This window comes from Mobula birostris, chromosome 22, assembly GCF_030028105.1.
Source record: "Mobula birostris isolate sMobBir1 chromosome 22, sMobBir1.hap1, whole genome shotgun sequence".
NCBI lineage: Eukaryota > Metazoa > Chordata > Chondrichthyes > Myliobatiformes > Myliobatidae > Mobula > Mobula birostris.
The window spans coordinates 63,813,082-63,831,757 of NC_092391.1; the positions used below are offsets into that span (position 1 = coordinate 63,813,082).

The window sequence follows — 18,676 nt, forward strand, 5'->3', positions numbered from 1 at the left end:
AGGAAACCGGAGCACTTGGAGGAAACCCACGTGGTCAGGGAGAGAACATGCAAACTCCTCGTGGGTAGCAGCAGGAATCATGGTATGTGTGACCAACTAAATAATTCTCTGGGTATAAAGTGCTACCTTACATTTTGTGCTCCAGGAACAACCTGAATCAGGACCACCCAAATCAAACAACAGCTGCTCTCTGTGAGGACAAAGTAACAGGAACAATGCAGGCAGCAAACAGAACCATGAGTCAAATGTAGCAAGATCTATTGACTATAACTCTTGCATGAATCAGGAATTCATTCAGTACTGTGCAAAGGTCTTAGGTACATAGATATAGTTAGGTTGCCCAAGACTCAGTACTCTATTTGTCAACATGGAGCAGAGAATGAGTTTGTAAATCTAGTGGGTATTGGGAATGGTAAGAGTGGAGCGCCTCAGTAGGAGTATGTGACAGGTGGCAGTTGGGAGGGGCAGGGTGGCACTGGTGTGGACTCACCCAGCCCTGAGACACCAGGCAAGGTCATTTGACTCCAAACAATTGGATTATTGATCATTACAGAATGTCTTGCTGATGCTTCCCACTCCCTCCCCTCTCCCTTCCCCTTTTCCCAACCATTTTCCCCTCCCCCTGCCCTCTTCACACCTCAGTCCACAATAGAGAGCCATATCAGAATCAGGATGATTATCACTCACATATGTCATGATTTTTTTGCAGCAGCAGCAGTACAGAGCAATACACAAAATTACTACACTGCTGTGCAAATGTCTTAGGCACCCTGGCAATATATATGTGCCTAAGACTCTTTCACAGGACTGTTACCTGGTCTTCTTGATTATTGCTGAGGAAAGTATCAAGGTTACATTTTAAAGAGCTTGCTGCGTTCAGGCTGGAGCAAATAAACCCTGGTGTCAGAACTAGACCGAGCCAACACAAGTGAACTTACAACACATCTGGGAAATTCACTTGGGGGATGGCTGTTCAATACTCCTCTCACTACCAGGAGGGAAAAGAGATAGAAAGATCTGGTCATTTAATGTTATGAACCTGCTGACAGTTGCCACTTCGCCATGCGGAAAATGTCTCCCGTCTTTTCCTACACAACAGGAATAACTGTGCTTTGAGTGGTCATTCCACAAACAGCTGCTCACAATGATCAAAGGTGCGAAAAGCAAGCTTCTTGCTTTCATCACCCTTTGGATTTTTAACCGTACTAACTTCATTTTACACTTTCAAAGTTCAAATAAGCACAATTAAATTAATAATTTCATGCTATTAATTATTAACAAAGACCAAGAGGACCACAACATTGTAGGGTTTGGAGGCTCACGTGACTCAATGATCTGGAGAGTTATGGCTAGCTATAGATTGTGTTGGAATTTAGAAGATTGAGGGGGGATCTTATTGAAACGTATAAAATCCTAAAGGGATTGGACAGGCTAGACGCAGGAAGATTGTTCCCGATGTTGGGGAAGTCCAGAACTAGGGGTCACAGTTTGAGGATAAAGGAGATTAGGAAAAACTTCTTCACACAGAGAGTGGTGAATCTGTGGAATTCTCTGCCACAGGAAACAGTTGAGGCCAGTTCATTGGCTATATTTAAGAGCGAGTTAGATATGGCCCTTGTGGCTAAAGGGATCAGGGGGTATGGAGGGAAGGCTGGTACAGGGTTCTGAGTTGGATGATCAGCCATGATCATACTGAATGGCAGTGCAGGCTCAAAGGGCCTAATGGCCTACTCCTGCACCTATTTTCTATGTTTCTATGTGCTTTGGCTCTTGGTGGGGTCACCTATGCCAAACAGGTCAAAGGGTAGAGGTCCGACTAAAAGTGGTCCCCCAGTCCTCTAGGTTCAGGGGTTTTGCTCAGGGCTAACAACCCTGACTGGTCAAAAAACAATTGTTATGGAAAAAGTAATGAAGAATCCTTCTACATCTGAGTGTGACTAAGGACCCTGAACCACACAGACAAAGATTGAGGACCTTCATTGCTGACCAAATCACCAGCAACGTTACGGGAAACATTAAAAGCAAATTCTGTCCTCACTGTACACGTGATGTGCAGCTATTTCTCCAGTCACCTGCAATATATCATTTACAAGTTCAAAGTAAATTTCTTATCAAAGTACGTACATGTACTGCCAGATTTGTTTTTCTTGCAGGCATTCACAAAGAAATACGGTAGAGTCAATCAAAAACTACAAATTCGGACAATGTGGAAAAGGAGACACAAATAGTGCAAAAGTGTGCAAATCGAAACAGTATTAAATAATATTGAGACCAATGAGTTGTACAATCCTTGAAAGTGCACAGGTTGTAAAATCAACTGAGTGTTAAGGTGAGTGGAGTTATCCACGTCAGTTCGGGGGCCTGATGATTGTAACTATTCCTGAACCCGGTAGGGTAGCACCGAAGGCTTCTCTGTACTCTACCCAATGCAGCAGTGCACAGAAATTAATTTTGCTGCCTCAGAACTGAAAGAGTTAATTGCAAACGAGGAATGCGTAAATGACTAACCTTTCTGCATAGCAATCTTTCACTAATTAACTATCAATTCAGTTGAAGCTCCATGACCCCAAGAAGAAAAAAAAACAGAACTCAAGAACCATTGGTTTCTGCTGTCACCATGACCAAATATGGGAAAATGCACAACTGAGCCTGTGTTCAGGTCTGAATAATTGCAGAACACACCTCATCTTCAAGACTGCAACTTGCAGAACTCAAGCTCTTTTGGAAGATGCACTTTGGATCTATACTGGTGCTTTATTGATAAAGCCGTCTCACATGGAGGGTATACGTCCCGTGATCAAATAATCTCTGCTTGAGGTCCCTGTTGCTAATTATGTTACTTCCCCTAACCTGCTGTAGCCTGGGAGGGTCAGTGAACTTTGCATTTTCAGTGCTATGTGCACAGCAGTCAACTGGCCCTTTGAAGTAGGAATCAGAATCAGGGTTAAGATCACCAGCATATGTTGTCAGATTTGTTGTTTTGTGGCGGCAGAACAATGCAATACATAATAATAGAAAAAAAACTATAAATTACAATAAGAAGTAAGACCATAAGATACAGAAGGAAAATTAGGCCATTTGGCCCATCAACCATTTCATCATGGCTGATCCATTTTCCCTCTCAGCCCCAATCTTCTGCCTTCTCCCTGTATCCCTTCATGCCCTGACTAATCAAGAACCTATCAATGTCCACCTTAAAAATACCCAATGACCCGGCTTCCATAGCCACCTGTAGCAATGAATTCCACAGACTCACCACTCACTCACTGGCTAAAGAGATTCCCGCACATCTCCATACTAAATGAGCATCCCTCTGTGTCCTCTGGTCCTAGGCATCCCCACCAAAGGAAATGTACTCTCCACATCCACTCTATGAGGTCATCCCTCATTCTTCTGAATTCCAGTGAATACAGGCCCAGAGTCATCAAACGCTCCTCATATGACAAGCCTTTCCATCCTTTCAAGTATATGTACATACACACAAGCACACACATTTACACACACACACATACACACACACACACTTAAATAGTAAATTAAGTCAGCCATGTAAAAAGAGAGCTAAAAATATTGAAGTAGTGTCATGGGTTTAATGCCCATTTAGAAATCAGGTGGCAGAGGGGAAAAAAAAGCTGTTCCTGAATCACTGAGTGTGTGCCTTCAGGCTTCTGTACCTCCTTCTTGAGGGCCGCAATGAGATGAGAGCATGGGTGATGGTAGTCCTTAATGATGGATGTTGCCTTTCTGAGGCATCGTTCTTTGAAGCTAGTGTTTTAATACAAGCAAATCTGGGCACTTTATATGGAATTAAGCACTGTTCTGTAGCACAGAGGTAGGAAATTTGCTCCAAGTGATTCTGTTGGTAAAACACATGCCTAAAGGTCCAATATTTTTCCAAGTTTTAATGTTATTCAGCTCATTATTAAGTGCCATTTTGCTCTATCCAATGCCTATGCCTCAAAAAGGACATGTGTACATCAAAACATACAGTGAAATTAATTGTTATGCACCAAATCAAATCAGCGTGTACTGTACTGGGAGCATCGTGCCAGTGCTCCCTCACTTCCAGCGCCAACATAGCTTGCCCACACCTCACTAAACCCAACCCAAAAGTGGGCACAAACACACGTGGTCACAGGGAGAATGTACACACTCCTTACAGACAGCAGCAGGAATCAATCCTGGATCGATTTTACAGTTGGTGCCGTAGAGCCATCACCCTACCAAACCGTTAACACTTCCAACAACGGAATTACTTAGCTATAACTGCACCTTTCCACATGGTAGGCTGCACGAGCCTCTAGTACACTCAGAGAACCAACACACAAAATATGCCAAGGATGTTTTTCCTTTATTTATTCCTTTGTCGCACAAGGACTGAGCTGAACAGAGTGGATAAATTCGTTATCAAATTACATTACACTGTATGTCACCATATGCTTGCTTGTGAACATACTCAGTAAATACAATAACCAACAGGGGGGATAGCCAGTGTGCAAAGGACAACAAACTGTGCACACACAAAAAGAAATAATAATAATAAATAAGCAATAAATATTGAGCGCATGAGATGAGGAGTCCTTGAAAGTGAGCCCATAGGTTGTGTTTTATCTTGACTCTGTTTCATTCCTCCCCTCCCTACCTACATCTGTGACACCTCACACACTCCTGATCTTTTCAATAATTTCAGGTTCCCTGGTCCCCATCATCTTATTTTCATTATCGATGCCCAGTCCCTTACACCTGCATCCCCCACCAGGAAGGTCTCCAAGCTCTCCACTGCTTTCTGGACACCAGACCCAACCAGCTCCCCCCCACTACCACTCTCCTCTGTTAGCCGAACTTGTCCTCACTCTTAATAATTTCTCCTGTGGCTCCTCCCACTTCCTTCAATCAAAAGGTGTAGCTATGGACACTCACATTGGTCCCAGCTATGCCTGCCTGTTTATCAGCTACTTGGAACAGTCTATGTTCTAAGCCTATACTGGTGTCTGTCCCCCTCTTTTCCTACACTACATCGACAACTGCATTGCTGTTGCTTCCTGCACCCATGCGGAACTCATCAACTTTGCCTCCAACTTCCACCCTGCCCTCAAATTCACCTGGACCATTTCTGACACCTCCCTTCCTTTTCTCGATCTCATTATCCCTACCCCCGGAGACAGCTTATCCACCGATGTCTACTACAAACCCACGGACTCTCACAACTACCTGGACTACATGTCATTCCACCCTGCTACTTGTAAAAACGCCATCCCCTTCTCGCAATTCCTCTGTCTCCACTGCATCTACTCTCAGAATGAGGCTTTTCATTCTAGAACGAATGAGATATCCTCCTTTCTCAAATAAAGGGGCTACCCTTCTTCCACCATCAATGCTGTCCTCAACCACATCTCTTCCATTTCATGTATGTCTGCTCCCACCCCATCCTCCCAACACCCTACCAGGGACAGGGTTCCTCTTGTCCTCACCTACCACCCAATCAGATTCTGCATCCAGCACATAATTCTCTGCAAGTGCTACATCAGCCCCTGCACTTCCTCCCTCACTACCATTCAGGACCCCAAATAGTCTTTCCAGGTCAGGCGACACTTTACCTGTGAGTCTGTTGGAGTCATATATAGGTGTGGCTTCCTATATATTGGTAAGGCCTGATATAGATTGGGAAACCACTTCACTGAGCATCTACGCTCTGTCTGCCAGAAGAAGAGGGATCTCCCAGTGGCCACCCATTTTAATTCCACTTCCCATTCCGATTTGTCAGTCCATGGCCTCCTGTACTGTCACAATGAGGCCACACTCAGGATGGAGGAACAACACCTTGCATTCTATCTAGGTAGCCTCCAACCTGATGGCATGAACATCAATTTCTCAAACTTCTAGTAGTGTCACCTCCCCCCTTCACCAGTCCTCATCCCCTTTTCCCCTTCTCATCTTATCTCCTTGCCAGCCCATCGCCTCCCTTTGGTGCTCCTTCCCCCTTTTCCTTTCTGTTCTCTCCTATTAGATTCCTCCTTCTCCAGCCCTGCATCTCTTTCACCAATCAATTTCCCAGCTCTTTACTTCATCCCTCCCCACTTCCCGGTTTCACCTATCACCCTGCTTCTCTCTCTCTTTCCTCCCCCCTCCTTCTAACTTGACAACTAATCTTTTTTCTCCAGTTCTGCTGAAGGGTCTCAGCCAGAAACTTCAATTGTACTCTCTTACCTAGATGCTGCCTGGCCTGCTGAGTTCCTCCAGCGTTTTGAGGATTTTCCTATAGTTTTGGGAGGGCGAACTAGGATCAGAGGGCACAGCCTCAGAATAGAAGGCCATCGTTGTAGAATAGAGATGAGGTGGGATTCCTTCAGCCAGAGGCTGGCGAGTCTGTGGAACTCATCACCACTGACAGACATAGTGGTCAATTCATTGGATATATTTAAAGCAGAGATTAGGAAGGGTGGCCAAGGTTTTGGACAGAAGCAACAAAATGGGGTTCAGAGGAATAATAAATCAGTCATGATAGTACTAATGACCTAATTCTGCTCTAATATCTTATAGAAGTGAAAAAGTACACGTGAATTTGTGGGCTTCTAAAATCTGAACCTGAATGACTCGCTTTAGCATACTAGACTTGATAAGGACTACCGTTTCAAAAATCTGTGTTTATGATCTAGATATTTTCTTGCTCTCTGCTACTCTTTTTGAATGCATGCCACTTGGCTACAAGAGGTGCTGATATGAATCAACTGTGGGGGGAGGTGTGAGAAGGGAAAGGGGTGGAAAGCAAAGTCAATTGGCTCTACATTTCAGAAGTTAGATCCAATCGGATTGCCTCCCGCTCAACTTCCCATTTCCTGTTAGAAAGCCTTGTACATTACAACCCCTAATGCAAGAATTTTTCAGTCAGCCCTCAGTTTCTGTTACTTTAAAGAAGCCCCTCTATGCCATTGACTATAACATCCTCAAGATTAACAACCAAGTACATCTCACCTGATTATTAATTAAGATACAGTGTGGAAAAGGCCCTTCCAGCCCTTCAAGCCACTCCACCCAGCAATCCTCCCATTTAATCCTAGCTAGGGGACAATTTACAATGACCAATTAACTTACCAGCTGGTACATCTTTGGACTGTGGGAAGAAACCAGAGCACCCAGAGGAAACCAATGAGGTCAAGGAGGAAAACATTCAAAATCCTTTACAAGCAGCAGCCGGAATTGAACCCCGGTCACCTGCACTGTAAAGCGGTGTGCTAACCACTACACTACAGTAGCGTATCTGGAGCTGTCCCATCCTACCAACAGCAAAATGGAATCATACATGAGGTGGAGGATAAATGTGTGGCTGAGGGATTGGAGCAGGGGGCAAGGATTCAGATTTCTGGATAACTGGGACCTCTTTTGGGGCAGGTGTGATCTGTATAAAAAGGATGGGTTCCACTTGAATCTAAGGTGGACCAATATCCTGGCAGGGAAGTTTGCTAAGGCTGTTGGGGAGAGTTTAAACCAGAACTGCTGGGGGAGTGGAAAACGGACTGAAGAGACGGAGGAAGAGGCGGTTGGCTTACAAACAGAGAAAGCATGGAGAAAGTGCAAGAGGGAGGATAGGCAGGTGATAGAGAAGGGACGGGCTCAGACCGATGGTTTGAGATGTGTCTACTTTAATGCAAGAAGCATCATGAATGAAGCGGATAAGCTTACAGCGTGGATCGGTACTTGGAGCTATGATGATGTGGCCCTTACAGAGGCTCAAGAGCAGGAATGGTTACCGAGTGCCAGGCTTTAGATGTTTCAGAACGGACAGGGTTTCAGGCAAAAGTGGTGGGGGCGTGGTACTGCTGATCAGAAACAATGTCAAGGCTGCAGAAAAGGAGGAAGTCATGGAGGGATTGTCTACTGAGTCTCTGCAGTTGGAAGTTAGGAACAGGAAGAGGTCAATAGCTCTATTAGGTGTTTTTTATAGACCACTCAACAGTAACACAGACATCGAGGAGCAGATACGGAGACAGATTCTGGAAAGGTGTAATTATAACAGGGTTGTCGTGGTGGGAGATTTTAATTTCCCAAATATTGATTGGCATCTCCCTAAAGCAAGGGGTTTAGATGGGTGGAGGTTGTTAGGTGTGTTCAGGAAGGTTTCCTGACACAATATGTAGATAAGCCTACAAGAGGAGAGGCTGTATTTGATCTGGTATTGGGAAATGAACCTGGTCAAGTGTCAGGTTTCTCAGTTGGAGAATATTTTGGAGATAGTGATCATAATTCTATCTCCTTTACCATAGCATTGGAGAGGGATAGGAACAGACAAGTTAGGAAAGCGTTTAATTAGAGCAAGGGGAAATATGAAGCTAGCAAGCAGGAACGTGGAAGTATAAATTGGAAACAGATGTTCTCAGGGAAATGTACAGCAGAAATGTGGCAAATGTTCAGGGGATATTTGCGTGGCGTTCTGCATAGGTACGTTCCAATAAGGCAGGGAAAGGATGGCAGGGTACAGGAACTGTGGTATACAAAGTCTGTTGAAAACCTAGTCAAGAAGAAAAGAAAAGATTAAGAAAGGTTCAAAAAACTAGGTAATGATAGAGGTCTAGAAGATTATAAGACTAGCAGGAAGGAGCTTAAGAATGAAATTAGGAGAGTCAGAAGGGGCCATGAGAAGGACTTGGCGGACAGGATTGAGGAAAACCCCAAGGCATTCTATAAGTATGTGAAGAGCATGAGGATAAGATGAAGAGTATAGGACCAATCAAGTGCGACAGAGGAAAAGTGTTTATGGAACCAGAGGAGATAGTAGAGGTACTTAATGTATACTTTGCTTCAGTATTCACTACAGAAAAAGACCTTGGAGATTGTAGGGATGACTTACAGCGGACTGAAAAGCTTGAGCATGTAGATATTAAGAAAAAGGATGTGCTGGAGCTTTTGGAAAGCATCAAGTTGGATAAGTCGCCGGGACCGGATGAGGTATTCCCCTGGCTACTGTGGGAGGCAAGGGAGGAGATTGCTGAGCCTCTGGCAAAGACATTTGCATCATCAATGGGGAAAGGGAAAGTTCTGGAAGATTAGAGGGTTACAGATGTCATTGCCTTATTCAAGAAAGGGAGTAGAGACAGCCCAGGAAATTATAGACCAGTGAGTCTTACTTCAATGGTTGGTAAGTTGATGGAGAAGATCCTGAGAGACAGGATTATGAACATTTGGAGAGGCAAAATATGATTAGGAATACTTAGCATGGTTTTGTCAAAGGCAGGCCATGCCTGACAAGCCTGATTGAATTTTTTGAGGATGTGACTTAACACATTGATGAAGGTAGAGCAGTAGATGTAGTGTATAGGGATTTCAGCAAGGTATTTGATAAGGTACCCCATGCAAGGCTTATTGAGAAAGTAAGGAGGGATGGATCCAAGGGGACCTTGTTTTGTGGATCCAGAATTGGCTTGCCCACAGAAGGCAAAGAGTGGTTGTAGACAGATCACATTCTGCACGGTCAGTCACCAGTGGTGTGCCTCAGGGATCTGTTCTGGGACCCCTTCTTTTCGTGATTTTTATAAATGACCTGGATGAGGAAGTGGAGGGATGAGTTAGTAAATTTGCTGATGACACAAAGGTTGGGGGTGTTGTGGATAGTGTGGAGGGCTGTTAGAGGTTACAGTGGGACATTGATAGGATACAAAACTGGGCTGAGAAGTGGCAGATGGAGTTCAACCCAGATAAATGTGAGGTGGTTCATTTTGGTAGGTCAAATATGATGGCAGAATATAGCATTAACAGTAAGACCCTTGGCAGTGTGGAGGATCAGAGGGATCTTGGGGTCCGAGTCCATAGGACACTCAAAGCTGCTGCGCAGGTTGACTGTGTGGTTAAGAAGGCATACGATGCATTGGCCTTCATCAATCGTGGGATTGAGTTTAAGAACTGAGAGGTAATGTTACAGCTGTATAGGACACTGGTCAGACCCCACTTGGAGTACTGTGCTCAGTTCAGGTCACCTCACTATAGGAAGGATGTGGAAACCATAGAAAGGGATCAGAGGAGATTTACAAGGATGTTGCCTGGATTGGAGAGTGTGCCTTATGAGAATAGGTAGAGTGAACTTGGCCTTTTCTCCTTGGAGCAGCGGAGGATGAGGGGTGACCTGATAGAGGTGTATAAGGTGATGAGAGGCATTGATCGTGTGGATAGTCAGAGGCTTTTTCCCAGGGCTGAATGGCTAACACGAGAAGGCACAGCTCTAAGGTGCTTGAAAGTAGGTACAGACGAGATGTCAGGGGTAAGTTTTTTTTACGCGGAGGGTGGAGGCGAATACGATAGGGTCCTTTAAGAGACTCCTGGATAGGTACATGGGGCTTTGAAAAATAGAGGGCAATGGGTTTTTTTTGGGCGTGTCATACCAGACATTCAGCCACCTTGTCTGGCACATGGTGTCAGGGTTAACTGGGTCACGTTATGCACATTCCTGACTCGACCCTTGTATTTTTTACAAGGCCGAGTGGCTCGCTCGACACTCAACCCAGCACGAATGGAAAGCGTGCTCGGGGGTGGCCCGACCTGGACTCGAACTCGGGAACCTTCACTCCGGAGTCCGGCACTGATCTCACTGCACCACCAGATGGCCGAGGGCAATGGGTAACCCTAGGTAATTTCTAAATTAAGTACATGTTCGACACAGCTTTAGGGCTGAAGGGCCTGTATTGTGCTGCAGGTTTTCCATGTTTCTATGCTGCTGGACACTAGATGGCTCACCAAGCCCCTTCCAATCATCAATCACCCATGTAGACTGGCCTCATTTTTATCGTCTCCCACTCACCTACACACTGGGGGCTGCTCCCAATGGCCTGTTAATTTGCCAACTGGCTCACCTTTGGGATCTGGGTGGTTTGATTGGTCTAAGTGCTGGGCTGATTTGGAAAGGTCAGGCCCAGGCCCAGTGTGTATCGATGCGACAGGGGGCTGGTCTGAGAACGAGGAATGACCTGATGTTTGGGTGATGTAAACGCTGGGCCAGATGGATTGGAAAGCGGAGTGTCGGGACCAGAGGTGAGGGTTGGGCTGGTTCTACTCACTGCATTGCACTGAAGCTGAGGCTGTGGTGGCTCTGATCTTCGTGTCTGTGAGCTCCATGACGTTTCCCCTGCTCTGCAGTACACTGAGGCTGTGGCTGGCTCCAGCTGTTTCAGGCTTCTAAATGAATTGCATTCTAAATGCAATTTGCTTACTTCCACTGTTTGCACAATTTGTTTTTTCCTCTCTGCACCTTGGGAGTTTGTCAGGTTTTTTTTAATGGGTTCTTTTGGGTTTCTTTGTTTCACGGCTGCCTGTAAGGAGACGAATTCACCATGTGGTCACAGGGTGAACATGCAAACCCCACATAGAAGCTCCGAGGTCAGCTGGGAACCCGTGTCTTTACTTACCACACCACTCTGCTGCTACTGGGAAATCCCCAGTGATTTCTACTTTTCATTGGATTTATATAACGTTTTTGACATTCAACTATCTTTAGGGCGCCACGGCAGCATAGTGGTTAGTGCAACACTATTGCAGTTTGAGGCGTTCCAGAGTTTGGAGAGATTGGAGTTCATTCCCGGTGCCCCCTGCAAGGAGACTCTGTATGTCCTCCCAGTGGGATGCGCGGGTTTTCTTCGGGTCTTCTGGTTTCTTCCTACAGTCCAAAGGCACATCAGGTAGGTCAATTGGTCACTGCAAATTGTCCTGTGATTGGGTTCCGGTTAAATCAGGATTGTCGGAGATTGCTGGGTGGCATAGCTTGAAGGGCCGGGAGGGCCTATTCTGTGCTCTATCTCTAAATATCAATACCTCAGGATGAATGATCTGTCACCAAACTGTGAGAAAGGTAACCATTACCTTTGTATAAGGACTTTAAGAAGAATTGGAGGTTGGAGATGGACTTCCAGACCATTGAAGGCTTGGCTGTTGTCACAATCAGAATCAGGTTTATTATCACTGATGTGGAGAATTCTGACGGAAGATTGGTGGAAATTTGTTGCCAATGGTGGGGGTAGTAACAGAGAATCTCAATAAGACCTGAAACGTTAAGAGGGAGACAATCTTGGACACCAGAAATTCTGCAGATGCTGGAAATCTCGAGTAAGATTAACAAATTGGAAATAACATCTCCACCTCACTGACGGTCAACACTGGCGCACCTCAGCGATGCGTGCTTAGCCCAGTGCTGTGTACCTAGGCACAACTCAAATGCCATTTATAAATTTGCTGATGATACAACCATTGCTGGCAGAATTTCAGATGATGGTGAGCGGGTGTACATGAGCGAGATAGATCAGATCATTGAGTAGTGTCACAATAACTACATTGCACTCAACGTCAGCAAGACCAAAGAGCTGATTATGGACCAGAAAGGGTAAGGCAAAGGAACACACACCAGTCCTCATCAAGGGATGAGAAGTGGAGAGAGTGAATAATTTCAAGTTCCTGGGTGTCAATATCTCTGAGGACCTAACCTGATGCAGCTATAGAGAAGGCAAGGCAGTGGCTATATTTCATTAGGAGTTTGAGTAGATTTCGTTTGTCACCTAAAACACACAAAAACTTCTACAGATGTTCCATGGAGAGAGAGAGGGAGAGAGAGAGAGAGAGAGTGAGAGAGCAAGAGAGTGTGTGTGTGTGTGTGTTTGTTTGTTTGTTTGTTTGTTTGTTGGTGGCTGCTGCACAGGATCAATGCAAGTTGCAGAAAGTTGTAAAATTAGTCAGTATGGGTACTAAACTCTGTAGTACCCATATGATCTTCAAGGATCAGTGCCCTCAGGAAGGATTCTCCATCCAGGACATGCCCCCTTCTCATTGCTACCATCAGGAAGGAGGTGCAGTAGCCTGAAGGCACACACTCAGCGATTCAGGAACAGCTTCTTCCTCTCTGCCATCCAATCTCTGAATGGACAATGAACCCATGAACACTACCTCACTACTTTTTTTAAATTCATTTCTGTTTTTTCACTACTTATTTAACTGTTTATAGAACCATACCATAACCATAGAAACTACAGCACAGAAACAGGCCTTTTGGCCCTTCTTGGCTGTGCCGAACCATTTTCTGCCTAGTCCCACTGAAATATATATATGTATGTATACACACACACACACACACACACACACACACACACACACACACACACACACACACACACATATACACACACATTTTCTATAATTCAGTTTTTTCCTATATTTATCATTGTACTGCTACCGCTAAGTTAACAAATTTCACAACCTATGTTGGTGATATTGAACCTGATTCTGAAATGCTGGAGGAACTCGGCAGGTCAGGCAGCATCAATAGAGAAAATAACCAGTTAATGTTTCATGCTGAGTCCCTCGATCAGGATGAAGTCATATTGAAGGGTCTCAGCCTGAAAGGTTAGCTGTTTATTTCCCTCCATGGATGCCACCTGACCTGCTAAGCTCCTCCAGCATTCTGTGTGCGATAATCTTGATTGTGTGGCCAAGTACCGTCAGCTCCGTTGTGTGTGTCTGATCTTAACATGATGACCACAACACCATATCTGATCCCGAATTAGTGCATCCTCATGTTTTAAAAATAAGAATACCATCTAGATTGAGAGTTGATTTTTGTTTGGCCTGAGTATTATATTTAATTGCACTAAAACTGGAGACACTTGAACTGAACAATGCTGCCTTTGTGACTCCAAGCATTACCCACCTATCTTTCTGCATTAATGGCAAGGCTTCAGGAGAAGCAGATGTCACATTCCAGATTGTTGCTGAGGTAAAAGTATATTTGCAAAGTTCTACACAAAACATAGAACAACACAGGAACAGGCCCTTCCGCCCACAGTTTTGCGCTAAACCAGCTGAAAAGTAAATTTTTAAAAAACCTTAAACACTAATCCCTCCTACCCACATATTCTATATATCCCTCCATCTTCCTTACATCCATCTGCCTATCCAAACGTCTCTTAAAAGCCTCTAATATATTTGCCTCGACCACCATACCAGGCAGCACATTCCAGGCCTCCAACCACTCTATGAGTAAAAAACTTACCCCTCATATCCCCCTTGAACCTACCCCCTCTCACCTTCAATGCATGCCCTCTGGTATTAGACATTTCCATCTTGGGAAATAGATACTCTCTCTCCACTCTATCTATGCCTCTCATAATCTTATAAACCTCTATCAGATCTCCCCTCAGTCTCCAGTGCTCCAGAGAAAACACCCACATTTATCCAGCACATCCCTTCTAAACCAGGCAGCATCCTGGTGAACTTTACTGTTGCCTGCAACTTGTAGAGTGGCAGGACTTTTAGCCCACTGAGTCAATGCTAGCAATTGAGTATCCGTTTTTATACACTGATCCTCCTTGTACTTCCAATAACTCCCTGCACCTTTAAACCACTTGTCAACACACAGGGCAATTTACAGAATCCGATTTATCACCACTAGTGCAGGTGACCTGAATGGGTGGCAGTATAATGCAGGACGTAAAATAACTAATTACAAAATAGTTGGTGCTAAAGGAAAAGGAAAAAATGAAGTAATTGATTTTATTTATTGAGATACAGCATGGAACAGGTCCTTCTGACCCTGTGAGCTGCGCCACCCAGCAACCCCCCGATTCAATCTTAGTCTAATCATGGGACAATTTACAAAGACCAACTGGCCTACCAAGTGCACATCTTTGGACTGTGACAGGAAACCCACACAGTCACAGAGAGAACGTGTGAACTCCTTACAGGCAGCGGGTGGGAATTGAACCTGGTTTGCTGGCACTGTAATGCGTTGTGCTAAAACACTATGACACAATGCTACCTGTGGACTGTTCAGCAATCTGATGGGGAGAGGAAAAAGCTGTTCCTGAATCATTGAGTGTGGATCTTCAAGTTGCTGTGCTTTCTCGTCAATGTTAGTAACCAGAAGAGGGCACGTCTCTGATGGGGAGGATGTCCTCGATGTTTGTGCCTGTGATGGAGCTGGCTGAGGATGCAACCCTTTGCAACTTCTCATGGTCCTGCACATTGGTGTCTCCATGCCTGGCAGTAATGCAACTGATCAAAATGCTCTCTCTCCACTGTACATCTACTGAAATTTGTAAAAGAGTTGTTTTAGTGACATGCCGAATCTCCTCAAACTCCTGACCAACTGGAGCCAATGGTGTCCCTTCTCGTGATTGCTTCAATGTGTTGCTAAGGAAGCTGGTCAGCAGAGTCCCTAAAATGGCAATAACGTACGCTGTTCTTGTCAGTGTTATTTATAAATGAGTAAATTAAAATCTAAACTTGACAAGCCGTGAAATTCTTCAGCCTAGACACTAAGTTATTTCATCTCCAGTGCTGCAACACATTTCTACAGATGTACAGCAGAGAGAATTCTAACTGTCTGGTATGGGGAGGGGGCTACAGCACAGGATCAAAATAAGCTGCAGAGAGTTGTAAACTCAAGTCATCTTCATCATGGACACTAGCCTCTGTGGTAGACAGGACATTTTCAAGGAGAAATGCCTCAAAAAGGCAGCATCCATAATTAAGGACCCCCATTGCCCAGGACATCCCTTGTTCTCATGGCTACCGTCAGGGAGAAGGTACAGAAGCCTGAAGACACACACTCACTGATTCAGGAACAGCTTCTTCCCCTCTGCCATCCAATTTCTGAATGGACATTGAACCCATGAACACTACCTCACTGCTTTTTTATTTCTATTTTTGCACTACTAATTTAATTTAAGTATTTAATAATCTGTAATTCACATTTTTTTGCCTCTCTTATCAGGTATTGCATTGCACTGCTGTCATAAAGGCAACAAATTTCATGGCGTATGTCAGTGATATTAAACCTGATTCTGATTCTGGGAAAAAATGGGAGATGTTTAACCTGAAATTGACCAAAGCACAAATTTCAAAAACGCACAGAGTGTAAATTTCAAAAGCAGCTCACACTGTAGTTCACCTACTGCAGTGCAGTTTACACTGTGAAATGCCCCCGTCCTTTACAAGAAGTAGGTCCTTTGATGTCAGGATTACAAAACGTAAATGAGAAAATACACAACCCTTTCATTTGTCACATTAAAAGGAATAAATGGTGTCACAGTAGCGTAGCGGTGAACACGTCTCTGCTCGGAGTCAGAGTTCAAAGTTCAATTCCAGTGGCGTCTGGGGCTCCGCGGTAGAGCCAGCACAGTGCTATTATAGCTCGGGGCATAAGCGTTTGGAGTTTTGTACATCCCCTCTGTGAACACGTGGGTTTTCTCAGAGTCCTTCAGTTCTCTCCCACAGTCCAAACACATACCGGTAGTAGGTTAATTGGTCATTGTAAATTGTCCTGTGATTAGGCCAGGGCTAAATAGGTGGGTTTTTGTGTGGTACAGATCATTGGGCCAGGAAGACCTGAAATGTGCTGTATCTCTTAAAAAGTAAAATAAAAGCCTCGGAAACCCAACTCCATAACACCAGGTAACCAGGGTGGAAAACGTGCTGAAGCTGTTTACCAAAATGCTATTCTAGCACAGAAGCATGAATGTTGTTTGTCAGCACCCGAGCCACTTGACGTTTGAACTTGTACCTCTGCCCAGCAAGATAGTGATTTTTGGTGCCTACAACCCTGTCTATCAGAGGAAAAGCCCTCCCCACCATTGAGCACTACCGCAAGAAAGCAACATCCATCATCGAGGAACACTCTCTCTTCTTGCTGCTGTCATCAGGAAAAGCATGAGGTCACACACCACTCAGGAACAGTTAGAATCCTTCAACCATCAGGTTCCTGAATCAGTGAGGATAAATCCACTCACCTCAACTCAGAAATGATTCCACAATCCATGCCTTCACTTTCAAGAACTCTACACCTCATGTTCTCAGTAGTATCCTTCCCTCTCTCCCTGCACTATCTCCCCCCATAGTTTCTCTGTAACAGTTAAAAGTAAACAGTAAAATGCAAGTTTACAAAGAGAGAGGTTGTGAGGTCAAGAATCCATTTTATCAGACAAGAGGTCCATTCAAGACTCTGATAACAGTGAGCTAGAAGCTGTCCTCGAGCCTGGTGACACGTGCTTTATATCTTCTACCCAATGGAAGAGGGGAGAAGAGAGAACATGACATCTCAACTTTTACTCAATGTCCTGGCCTTCTGCTTCCTTTACCACAATGTCCACCTGGGTCAACATTTTCAGTAAAGTATGTACCTACACCCCAGGAGTCTCTGTTCTACCACTCTCTCCAGAGCCAAACCTTTTACTCTGCAAGTTCTTCTCTGGTTTAACATCCACCTCCACTTTAATGGGTCGAGCCTTGTAACTCATGATTACCACATTAGCTGATGACGGCTAATTGAAGAGTATGGTCATTTAAGATGTAAAGAGTAGCAAGAGGCTGTGGTGGTCTGATGAGGGCCATTTGATCCACTTTTTGACCTCATCCCCTCTACTGTTATTTCAAACCATATCATTTTTTTGAAACACAAGAGATTTTGCAGATGCTGGAACACACACACCAACACTGCAGCAACTCAGAAGGTTAGGCAACATCCACGGAGGGGAATGAACAGTTGATGTTTTGGCCTGAGACTCATCATCAGGATTTAGCTGCTTCCTGAGCTGCTGAGTTCCTCCAGCATTTGTGTTTGTGTTGCTTTGGATTTCCGGCATCTGCAGAATCTCTTCTGTTCTATCATTTACGGTAGCATTGGTGAACTTGGGGAACAGCATCCATCTCCTTTCAGATTCCATGTTAGCATCCCGTTAAACCCTTCCTGATTTGTTGTTTCTTCCCCAGCTTGTGAAAACTTTCTCAAGATGGCCCAGTCATGCAGCCATGCAGCAGGGAAACAGGCCCTTCAGACTCTCTCGACCAATATTCCAGCACCAAAGTTGAAAAATAAAAGCAACTACACGACACCTGGCAGTTCAATGTGAAACTTATTCTGTAGTTACAATCAAACAACAGGAATTCTGCAGATGCTGGAAATTCAAGCAACACACATCAAAGTTGCTGGTGAACGCAGCAGGCCAGGCAGCATCTCTAGGAAGAGGTACAGTCGACGTTTCAGGCCGAGACCCTTCGTCAGGACTAACTGAAGGAAGAGTTAGTAAGAGATTTGAAAGTTGGAGGGGGAGGGGGAGATCCAAAATGACAGGAGGGGGAGGGATAGAGCCAAGAGCTGGACAGGTGATAGGCGAAAGGGGATACGAGAGGATCATGGGACAGGAGGTCCGGGAAGAAAGACAAGGGGGGGGGGGGACCCAGAGGATGGGCAAGAGGTATATTCAGAGGGAGAAAAAGGAAAGTGAGAGAAAGAATGTGTGCATAAAAATGAGTAACAGATGGGGTAATTGGGGGGAGGTGGGGTCTTAGCGGAAGTTAGAGAAGTCGATGTTCATGCCATCAGGTTGGAGGCTACCCAGACGGAATATAAGGTGTTGTTCCTCCAACCTGAGTGTGGCTTCATCTTTGCAGTAGAGGAGGCCGTGGATGGACATGTCAGAATGGGAATGGGATGTGGAATTAAAATGTGTGGCCACTGGGAGATCCTGCTTTCTCTGGCAGACAGAGCGTAGATGTTCAGCAAAGCGGTCTCCCAGTCTGCGTCGGGTCTCGCCAATATATAAAAGGCCACATCGGGTTCCACTTCCACATCCCATTCCCATTCTGACATGTCCATCCACGGCCTCCTCTACTGTAAAGATGAAGCCACACTCAGGTTGGAGGAACAACACCT

The 18,676-nt window shown here is 44.8% G+C and overlaps 1 protein-coding gene across 6 annotated transcripts in view; it reads right to left on the reverse strand.

Moving 5' to 3' along the window:
- hic2 (hypermethylated in cancer 2) overlaps positions 1-18,676 on the reverse strand; it is a 171,925-nt gene that overhangs the window by 95,638 nt on the left and 57,611 nt on the right. Inside the window, exon 1 of one of the 6 annotated variants that reach the window (XM_072240897.1) lies at positions 11,391-11,413. The exons of 4 other annotated variants lie outside the window; for them this stretch is intronic. The gene's annotated coding sequence lies outside the window, so the exon portion shown is untranslated. Of the gene's footprint in view, positions 1-11,390; positions 11,414-11,980; positions 12,022-18,676 lie in introns of those variants that run through there. One more of the 6 variants, XR_011882894.1, reaches the window with a different exon arrangement.